At 36.5% G+C, this 10,765-nt stretch overlaps 1 long non-coding RNA gene across 1 annotated transcript in view; it reads left to right on the top strand.

Annotated features, from left to right (window-relative positions):
- LOC102488174 (uncharacterized) overlaps positions 1 to 10,765 on the top strand; it is a 24,873-nt gene that overhangs the window by 6,049 nt on the left and 8,059 nt on the right. The window contains exon 2 of the long non-coding RNA XR_336074.1: positions 8,172 to 8,294. This is a non-coding gene — a long non-coding RNA (uncharacterized LOC102488174). The remainder of the gene's footprint in view (positions 1 to 8,171; positions 8,295 to 10,765) is intronic.

The raw sequence follows: 10,765 nt of genomic DNA, 5'->3' as shown, positions 1-10,765 counted from the left end.
TAAATTATATATTTTTATATATTTCATATATATAATATGAAACTAGAAATGAAAAATTATTGATGATAATATGCATGATTAAGCCACTAAGCGGTATATTCTGCATGGGAAATTATGTTTTGTATGTTGTGACGATGCTCAGGGAATGAATGTAAATTAATTAATTAAGAAAAATGTTTCAGAAAATAAAAGCTCATGGAAATAAGTATAGTGGGAAAACTATGTATGAATTTCAAAAAGTTTTTGTACCAAAATAAATTCATACTTTAATTCTTAAAAAAAAAAGAAAAGAAAATGACAACCCATAAAAAAATCAATTATCACTCTTGATTTTAAAAAATCACTCTGTAAGATAGAAATTAGGTACATTTTTCATAGTGTAATAAAATACATATTTTTAAGATTCAAAAAAAAAAAGGATCAACCAGTAAAGCAGGAAGAAAATCAAGAGAGAAGGCAATACCTGAAGAAAATATTTTAAGGAGGGACTGTGGGCCTGGATGGTGACAGAGCAATAAAACACAATGCTCTGGGAGGCTGACCCTCATATGAAAGTTTCAGGTTCACATCCAGAGACCACCCTAACGTGTCAGGCACAAGCGTGCTTATCATCAGAGGACAGCTGAAGCTGGGGGTAGATTGCAGTGTCAAGATTGCTCTCTGTTTCTCTCATTCAGGAAAGGAATAAATACCTTTTTTTTTTTTAAGGAGGGACTATTCAACCATACCAAATGTTAGTAAGTGATCTAGATAAATGAAGACTGAGAACCAATAATTTGTCTTAGTAACAAAGAGTTCTAAATACTGGTTTACTATTCCTTACATGAAATGCTTGGAACTGGAAGTGTTTCAGATTTTGATTTTTTTTTGATTCTGAATATTGGCATATACATAATGAAATATCTTGGAGATGGTGCCCAAGTAGAAATACAAAATTCATTCATATTTTATATACTTCTTATATACATAGGCTATATACTTTTATACCATATTTTTGTATTGCAGCATTTTGATTGCTACCCATCACATGAACTCACATGAATTCTCCACATGTGGCATCAGATCAGTTCTCAAACATTTTTCATATTTTGGAGCATTTTAGATTTTTGATTAGGTTACTCAACCTATATTGATAAAAGAATTTGTGTCAAGTGGTAGGGACAGAGTTTTAACTGGAGTAGGCTCATGAAATTGACTAGCTTGCTTACATATTAAAACTTATTATGGAATGTCAAAAATTAAGACACGCCTATTGGAACAAGAATAGAAAGTCAGGCCAATGTAACAGAATAGAATTTCCAGAAGTATATCCAAATATCTATATGAGAATTCAGTATATCACAAAGGTGACATTTCAAGGATAAATGGCGTTGAAATAAACTATATACCATCTGGAAAAAGATAAAGTCAGATCCAACTTTATCCTTTCAAGATTTACAATAAATTGCTTTAATGAAGAGAGAAGAGAAACTTCTCAAAGAAGACATGTGTAAACTCCTGTATACTTGGAGTATGAAAACTTTTCTAACTATGACTCAAATTCTAGAAGCTGCACAAAAGATTAATAAATTAATCTAAAAAAATTTAACAAATTGATATTTCTTGGAAAGACAGAAAGTGAGAAATCAGCCCCCCAGGGGTGATGGCCACACTTCAATCCCTCTCCTCCATTCTCCTCTCAGGATCTGGGGTATGCACACACACATGCCTGATGTGAGTTTTAAGTCACTAGGTCTGGGACTTGAACTGAGGTTAGCTAACTTGGAAGTCCAACAATATAACCATTATGCCATCTGCTGGGCCCAACAGATGTATGGTATTTCAAAAGTCAGATAATAAACTGAAAAAGATAGTTCAATACTTACAAGGAAGAACTAATCCTCTACTATTATTATAAAATGAAACAAAATTATGAAAATATAAAAAAAATGGCAAAAGACATAAACTGAATTCATAGGAAAAAAGTTATTAATAGCCTGTAACGATATATCTAGTTACTAACTCATTAAAAAAAGGAAAATATAAATGAAACTGCATGAGATAGTTTTATTATCAACAGTCAGATGGGTAGCAATCCAGAAATGTAACAATGTGCTTTGTTGATGATGCTTAAGGATAGCAACCATTGTGGGACTTTGTGGGCAAAAGGGCAGCATGGTGCAAAGTTCGTATGGATGATAATCCAGAAATATTTTATCAAAATTACAATTGCATGGTATTGGTTTCCCAGGGCTGTTGAAACAAAGTACCACAAAACTGGAAGCTTAAAATAACAGATACTTAATCTTTCATGGTTATGGAGACTAGAAGTCCAAAATGAAGGTATTGGGAGGACCATGGAGAAGGCTCATGGGAAGACTTCTTTATTTCTTACTAACTTCTGTGGTTTCTGGTCATTCTTGGCATTCCACGGTTTGTACACACATCACCTCAATCTTTGCCTCCATCTTGACATGGCATTCTTTCCTGTGTGTCTCTGTGCAAATCTCCTTCTTCTAATACGGATATGTCATTGGATTAGGGCCCATCTTAATCCAGAATGATCTCATTTTAACCTGATTACATCTGCAAAGACTATTTCCAAATAAGGTCCCATTTACACATTCCAAATGTTAGGATTTGAACATATCTTCCAAGGGACACAAATTCAGGGTGCAACTCAAACATATACTCTTTCTTTGGCTCAACAACCTCATTTGGAGGAATTTTACCTTGCACATTTACATCTCTGTGTGCCAGGGTCCAGCCTCGGCAGGGGTGGGTTGAGACTTGTACACAGGAAGGTAACATGGGTGATCAGGAACAAAAATTAGACTGAGACCTCAATACTCCTTAGCATGTTCTCAACCGGCTACAGCCAGAGCTAGCTCCAGACTGCAACACAGTGGCTATTAAAATATATGTATTTATTGAGGGATGTTTAGGAAGTAAGGGGGGTGGGGGGAAGTAAAAAAATTACTTTAAAAAATAGGGAATACAAAGCATGGAAACAATAATTATAAAACATGCTGTTGGTCTTGTCAGATCAGGTAAAATCAATCACAGTTCTTAGGATGAGGAAGTCCATTTGTCTGTTGTATTTTCTTCTTAGATCTTGATTACTGGGAAGTGTCTTTTGAAGAGGGGGCTTGCAGGAAACTTGATAACTTCAGTCCCAGGCCAGCTTGATAACTTCAGTCCCAGGCCAGTGCAGCAACATTGCTGGTTACAAAGGCCTAGATAGAAATCTTGTCTACAAAAGAGGGCGAGTCTACTGTCCATATGGGAAAGGAAGATGATCTTGTAGTTCAGGAGACAACACAGGATGTTTTATTAACAGTTTTTCATAGTCAACAGCACATAGATGACAAACTCTTTGTAGTTAAAACTACCTGTTGCTTTAGATAAGAGCTCCCAGCTAAGATAGTTAATCTTTCACTGGAGCCTTCAGGTTTGTTTATCCTATTGTCACCAGTGAGGCTTTTCCTTTCTTTATAAGTCCATGGGTTCCTGTATTTTATTTGCTGAGTCTGTCAATTAGTGAGTTCTTTTGTTTTATCTCTGAGTCCCTGTCATATGGTGAATACACTGACTTGGCCTAGCATGAGTTACCTTTGGCCTGCAGCTTTAACAAAGGGGTATTTACATAAAACTAACCTTAAACTAACTTAGTCTACATATGCTTCTAACGCTAATTTGGTTTATACTAACTTAACCTATATGTTAATTTTGGCTTAAAACAGGCAAGTGGGGGAATCCTCAAACTTCCTGGCCCTCCTGTGCCTTCTTAGGAAACCACATTCCTACAAGATCACTAATTGGCTTTATTGTAATGGTTGGGGGTGATATTTTTACCCTTGCAGGGTACCGTACTAACAGTAAAGCTCATGGCAGAGAGATTGAGTGCAGGCCAGTACAGCAACACAAGGGTGGGGGGAGCTCGTAAACTGTCGGCCTGGCCTTGCAGTTTCTTCCCAGCCCAGGCCCTGCCTTAGGTATGGGAGGCAGCCTCTTTACCACCCTGTGTTATCTGCATGGCCCCATCATCTGTGGAATTACTTGTACATAAAATTATTCACCACAGCACTGTTTATAACAAAAAAAAAAAAAAAAAAAAAGACTGACAGTAACTCAGGTTGCTACAAATGAGGACTAATTCAACCACAGAAGATCTGCATAATAAAATGTGTTTAGTTGAAGGCATGATTGAGGAAACTCAATGCTTAAATACACAATGACCTCTGGTAGCTATTGTTAGGTAGAGAAAAGTTTGTATTTTACCCCACCTTTTGGGTAAGAAAAGGATAAAACAAATAATACTAAATGTCTCTACTCCATGGCAGAGTAAAGGTCTCAAAAGAGGATTGGAGAGGGATTGGGAGAAAAAAAATTTAAGGGACATAAGAATTCATGTAAATAAGGGGAAAAAGTTATAGAACAGTGTACTACAGCAGAGTAAAAACAGACAACTCAATATATATGTTCAAAAAATACTCATGCATTAGATATGCACAACATAATGTAATTGTTCAGTCTTGAATATTTGTATAAGCTTCATTGGATTAGGACATATTGGATGCATACTTTGAAAAAACATACTCTACCCTCTCAAAGATATACATAAAGTATATGTAAACCAGAAATATGATACAAAAGAATACATGTTTATTTTGGCTTATATTTGCATGAAGAATTATTAGAGGTCAATGATGGTGGCACAGTAGTAATAGAACCCTCAAGATGCTGAGCCCACATGGGAAGGTTCTAGGTTTGTGACCTGAGTCCTCCCTGTATACACCGGGTATGTACATGTGAGCCCATGATCCTGACTGGCTGAGGATAGAGGTGGATCATGGCACAAAGACCTTATTGAGAGTCTCTCTCTCTTTCTGTCTCTGAAGAAATAAAAGGGTTTTTTTTACAAAGAATTATTAGAAAGCTATGAAAGAAATTTAATATTAGGCTACTCACTGAGAGAGAGGGAGGAAATCAGAAGGATGGGACAGAAATTGAAGAAGTACTTCTCATAGAAAAACTTATTTTGATTTTTGAACTATGTGTCTATATTTTGTTAAAATATCCATGGAAGCAATTAGAGAATGAGAGGAAAGATTTAAAGAGTATACAGATTATTTTTTTCTGCAAGTTTGATGCTGATGTTTTTCTACCAGAAAGGGTTAATAAAAATTTTTCAAACCAAAGCAGCATTTATAATCCTTCTTCAAGTCACTCATAACCTCCTTGACTAAAATGTTGACAGGTGGCCTTTCAGTTGCTCCATATCCCATGGAATGCACCCACATTCTAACTTCACATCAGCCATCTTTATGACAGAAGTTGCCATTGACTAAATTGCATCCTGACTTCAAAGATGTTAAAATGAAAAAAAAAAAAAAATCTATGAGTCTTAAAAGAGGTTAAATGTGGTAGCGTAATTGCTTAACTGCCCCAAGGTCTCATCTGAAGTTTACGGTTATGGGTTTAAAGTGGAACTAATGTGTCTGGTTGTGTGTTTCCCTCCACTCATACTCAGTTGCCTGAGTTCAGGCTAAGAGCAGGTGAACAGGAAGATAGCCAGATTTATCCAGCACCAGTTTTATTAGGCGATAATGGTTGAAAGAGAAGAGCCAGGGAGATACAAGGTAGAAATTATCAGAGTGGTAAAATCTAAACCGGGTGAGGAGAGAAGTAAGGGCCCATGACATGTCAATAGCAGATTTGTTTTTACATGTGGTTGCCAAAACATACTGAGCGCCTCTACATGTCCAGGCACCACTGAAAGCACTGGGGATATAAGCTAACAGAGTTGTTAAAATGAAAAAAAAAAATCTATGAGTCTTAAAAGAGGTTAAATGTGGTAGCGTAATTGCTTAACTGCCCCAAGGTCTCATCTGAAGTTTACGGTTATGGGTTTAAAGTGGAACTAATGTGTCTGGTTGTGTGTTTCCCTCCACTCATACTCAGTTGCCTGAGTTCAGGCTAAGAGCAGGTGAACAGGAAGATAGCCAGATTTATCCAGCACCAGTTTTATTAGGCGATAATGGTTGAAAGAGAAGAGCCAGGGAGATACAAGGTAGAAATTATCAGAGTGGTAAAATCTAAACCGGGTGAGGAGAGAAGTAAGGGCCCATGACATGTCAATAGCAGATTTGTTTTTACATGTGGTTGCCAAAACATACTGAGCGCCTCTACATGTCCAGGCACCACTGAAAGCACTGGGGATATGATACCGAGCAAGAGAGGAAAGTTCCCTCATATCAATTTCATTGTGGTCAGGGAGAAACCAATCTTTCATAAACAACAATCAGAAACAAATAACCAGTCAAATAATGCTCATGACTATGCAGACAATTAAAATAAGATGTGAGAAAGATTAATGCTCACAACTATGCAGAGAATTAAAATAAGATGTGAGAAAGATTAATCAAGTAGCTAATAAATTCCTGGTAGTCAAGAGAAGCCTCTGTGATGAGGTATTATTTATGCTGAAACCCAAATGACAAGAACAACCTGACTGTGTCAGTGTAAGGTGAAGCAAGCGTCTCAAGCACAGGGAAAGCCCAGGAGTGAAGGTCCTCATCTGAGAGCCCATTTACTTTGTTAGAAATAAAAGGAAAGTGAGCATAGCCTGAGTAAAGTAGCTGAGGTTCAAGTGAGGAGATAAGATGAGAGATAAACAGCAGCCAGGTCGTATAGAGTTTTGTAAGCAAAGAAAAAGTTTTTGGGTTTTGTTCAGAGTGTGTATGTTGTGATAGGATCTAGTTGTGTATAAATGCTCAATCTGGAAGGGGTAGGATGGAGTATAGAACAGGAAATAATTGAAGAAGGGAAATAAATTGGGAAATTATTGCAATAATACAAGCAGTTTGGTTATGGAACCTGAGAGAAATAGACAGAGCTATGATAAGTATTCAATAGTTGTATGTTTAAAGTGGTCAATACCTTATCCTTGAAAAGGGTCATATATGATAGGGGAAAGAAAAATCATTCAGAAAAATGGGGGAATACTTCACTCCAACATTCAAATGTCTGTGTGTGTGTGTGTGTGTGTGTGCGCGCGCGCGCGCATGCGTGTGTATGCAATTTTTCAGCTCTCAGTTCCAGAAAGAACCTTGAGTATATTCATTTATAACAAATAGTTCTAGTCTATCAAAGCTTACTGAGCCCACAATAGGGAATTCGCTTCCTGGTTAGGAAGGAAGGCAGGGAGGGAGAGAGGACAGATGGTTAAAAAGATGTCAAGATCTCTATGTATGGAACTTTTTAGGGAAAGTGTACAATAAATAAGTAGCTCAGTATTCATTTGGTAATTGGAGACCTGTATTTTTCACATTTGGCATGTCCTTCTCAGAGGCGTGTTTGAAGACGGCAGCATTTTCTGTTTCCCTAGGAAATGATGAAGCAGCACTTGTCCCAGTTTTCTCAGCCCACATGTGGTAGTGAGCAAACCTATCCCTGCTGTACTCTGTAAACAATGCAAGTGTCATTTCTCATGAAAGTCACCATGCTACCCTAGAGATCATGGGATTTTGTCTTCTGCACTAAGAAGAGGCAGCACATTTGTCTTTGCATAAGATGGGAGGAGGGGAAAGAACAAAAAAACAAATGAGGGGTGCACTGACAACTGTCAATGATATCAATAATGACAATGTCTTGATTTGTAATAACATTACAGAGAGCATTTGTAATAAATGGACTACAAAGAAAAAAGTCTTAAATTAAAAGCCACCAGCACTTCCAAAAAATAATTTAAAAAACAAAATAGATCAGCTCAGTGGATTCCAATGGAAGTACTCAGAAGGGGAATATACCTTTAGATATTTTCTTGCAAGACAGCCAACTCAGTACTTCTGGTCCCACTATCCAGCTGAATAATTTTGAAGAGCGCAGTGGGAGGAAATACAGACCTGGGGACTAATGGTTACATATTTTAACTGTGCTGTAGACAGATATGCCTGTGCAATTGCTGTTTAGAACTTCATTTTTAGTAGTTAGAATTAATTCTAACCTCGGTAGGATGTGGTTGGTACACAGACAATTTTATTTTCCCTACCTTTAGAATGGCTTTGAAAAAGTCCTCCAGTTTGGCCTCAGTTACACACAAGTTACAGAAAAGCTAATACTTGTGCTTTATAAAAAGTGTGAAGTTGGAGAAGCAATGCCCTCACCCTCATGTTCTGGTTTACATTTAGGATTTTGCAGAAGTTCCGAAGAATGAATCAAAGAAGGCAATCATTAACATTTTCTGGAGAGGATACATTTCGATGATATAAATTAGATCTACAAATTAATCATTAAGCAAAATCATAATGCTGGTGAGTTGAGTTCATCTCCATGCATGAAATTTGTGTTCAAAATGTAAAGCTTGTCAGAGTACTCCCCGAACAGTGACCAGAGCTGGGATATTTTACCTAGTGTTTCTCTGCGAAACCCAGCATTCATTTGAAAGTAGCTGACGCCAAGTAGCAAAAACATGAGCTGAGAAATGTTACTGGAACATGCTGTGATGAGATTAAAGCCGGCAGGAATGAGGGGTATTCCAGAACCAAATTAAAATGGTACCAGTGGAGGCAGGTCTGTGCTGGAAAATTAAAGCAGAAAATTCTTTTTTTGTTTATACAAGAAGCTGTAGGAGAGAAAGCTGGAATAATGATTGTTTCAGCATCCCAAGAATGAGAATAACTTTTCACTTCCAGTACCTCCAGAAAATATAAACACTACCACAGTAATTCATTGTGACGAAGATTCTTTACTTGACCAATCTAGTCAAGTCTACTTAAATGTCTCCTAGGCCCACCTGTACACTTTTTTATAAAATCTAGTTTTAGCAAGACCTCTGCTAAATCACTTTAGAAAGAAACATTCACCCTTAATTGCAGATTATCTTCAATATCTGAGAGTTAAATTTTCAGAAATTTTATAAATTAGTTGCTAAACACAGTCAATATTTGAAATTGTATAAATCTGCAACTAAATAAATAATATTTAAACAAATTATCAAAGTCCTCACTTCCTTAATTATTGACTACATTTTACCATTACTCAAATTGGCCAGGGGAGGAGTATATAAATTATACGAATTAGCAAATGCAGTAATCAGGGCTCAGTTTATTATCTTTAAAAGTAATGGGTAAAATAGTAATATGCACATTTTACTTATGTAATTCTGTACTTGTCACACTGTTAATAGCACAAAACACTGAAGAAATATTCTAATATTCAAGCAGTTAGCGTAATGGCTATGTCGCTGGACTCCCATGTAGTTGACTACGGTTGGCATCCCAGACCCGGTGCCTTAAACTCACACCAGATGCATGCATGCCCAAGATCCCGAGAGGAGAATGGAGAAGGGATTGCAGCATGGCCATCCTCCTTGGGGGGTGATTTCTCACTTTCTGTCTCTCTGTCTCTCTCTGTCTGTCTGGCAAGCACATGCGCCCTATAGCAAAAACCTCTCCAAAAAAAAAAAAAACTATCTGATTTAACAAAAAAGTTTCTGATGTCATTGATAATACACTTCTAATATGCATTTTCATTGTTTTATTTTCATCACTCTTTGTAATGTAAAGAAAAATTTTAGCTGATATCCATGTTGGAACTACCCTTGTTCACCAATTTTAACCATAGATTATCTACAAAGAATTCAATAAAAATCAACATAAAACTATATACTAATAATTGGTTTTGTGGAATTTACCACCAAGAATATTGTTTAAATTACCATTGTAAATTGTGTGCTATACATCCTTTATATTAGTTAGATTTATAACAAGTTTGTATGTGTTAAAGGAAAGTCAGTTGTTAAACACCACAAACCCAACTAAGGGTAGGGCAGATATAACCAAAGTAAAATTCCCAGAGGCACAGAATGTAAGACCTGAAATGACTATATTTCCATATTTAAAAGGTACAAGTATAGATATAAATCTAGGTCACAGGAAACCTAAAAATGAAAGAATTAACAGATGCTGTCCAAAGCAGGTAGACTTGACCAGTGTTTTATATTTTCTGAGAACGCCAGCTGTCTTTTATTTTATGTTTTTACTTACACATTTCTCTTTTAACAGAAAGTAGTAAGGCAAACAATTAATATTTGTCAGATAATTATTATAGATCAGGTGAAATGCTAAACATTTTATATAGAACATCCTTTTAGTGACCACAGTCACTCAAGGAGTCATTACGGTCATCCCTATTTTTCAGATGGAAAATAAAGGATTGGTATGATGTGATACACTTTGCTCAAGACACAAACCACTGGTTCTCTCTGTTTCCCAAGTTTTTAAACTGCATGTTGATCATTTTTTCCTGGAGGATTATGTTTGTTTGTTTGTTTGTTTGTTCTAGACTAGAGAGAGAAGTGCTTATTATTTCTACTGAAAAGCAGACAGAAACAAAGCAAATGGCTCCTTTTTCTGAGTCAAATCTCACAGAATTTTTATGTATCTTTCTGGCCTTTATTTACCACTATTGACTTTCAACAAGCTATTCTTTACCTTTACCTAATCTCTCACAAGTTCATGTCAAATTTTCTACCTCTTTTGATTTCATTTTCAGGTGCCCTTATAAACACTGCATACTCACCAATCCCAATTCCAAACTCTACCTATCATTTAGGGTCCAATTTAAATGCAGTCTCCTCTCTGGAATCTTTGATTTTCCCAGCTTGATATAATCCTTTACTCACTCAAACCACTTTATTAAGCAGCAATTGAGAAAGGACATTGCAAGGCATGTGGCTGATTCCTCCTCAGCTACTGCTCAAGTAGGGTAAGAAATCACAAAG

This window comes from Tupaia chinensis, unplaced genomic scaffold, assembly GCF_000334495.1.
Source record: "Tupaia chinensis unplaced genomic scaffold, TupChi_1.0 Scaffold000622_1, whole genome shotgun sequence".
In the NCBI taxonomy this organism is placed as follows: Eukaryota; Metazoa; Chordata; class Mammalia; order Scandentia; family Tupaiidae; genus Tupaia; species Tupaia belangeri.
This window is presented reverse-complemented; position numbering and strand designations above follow the sequence as displayed.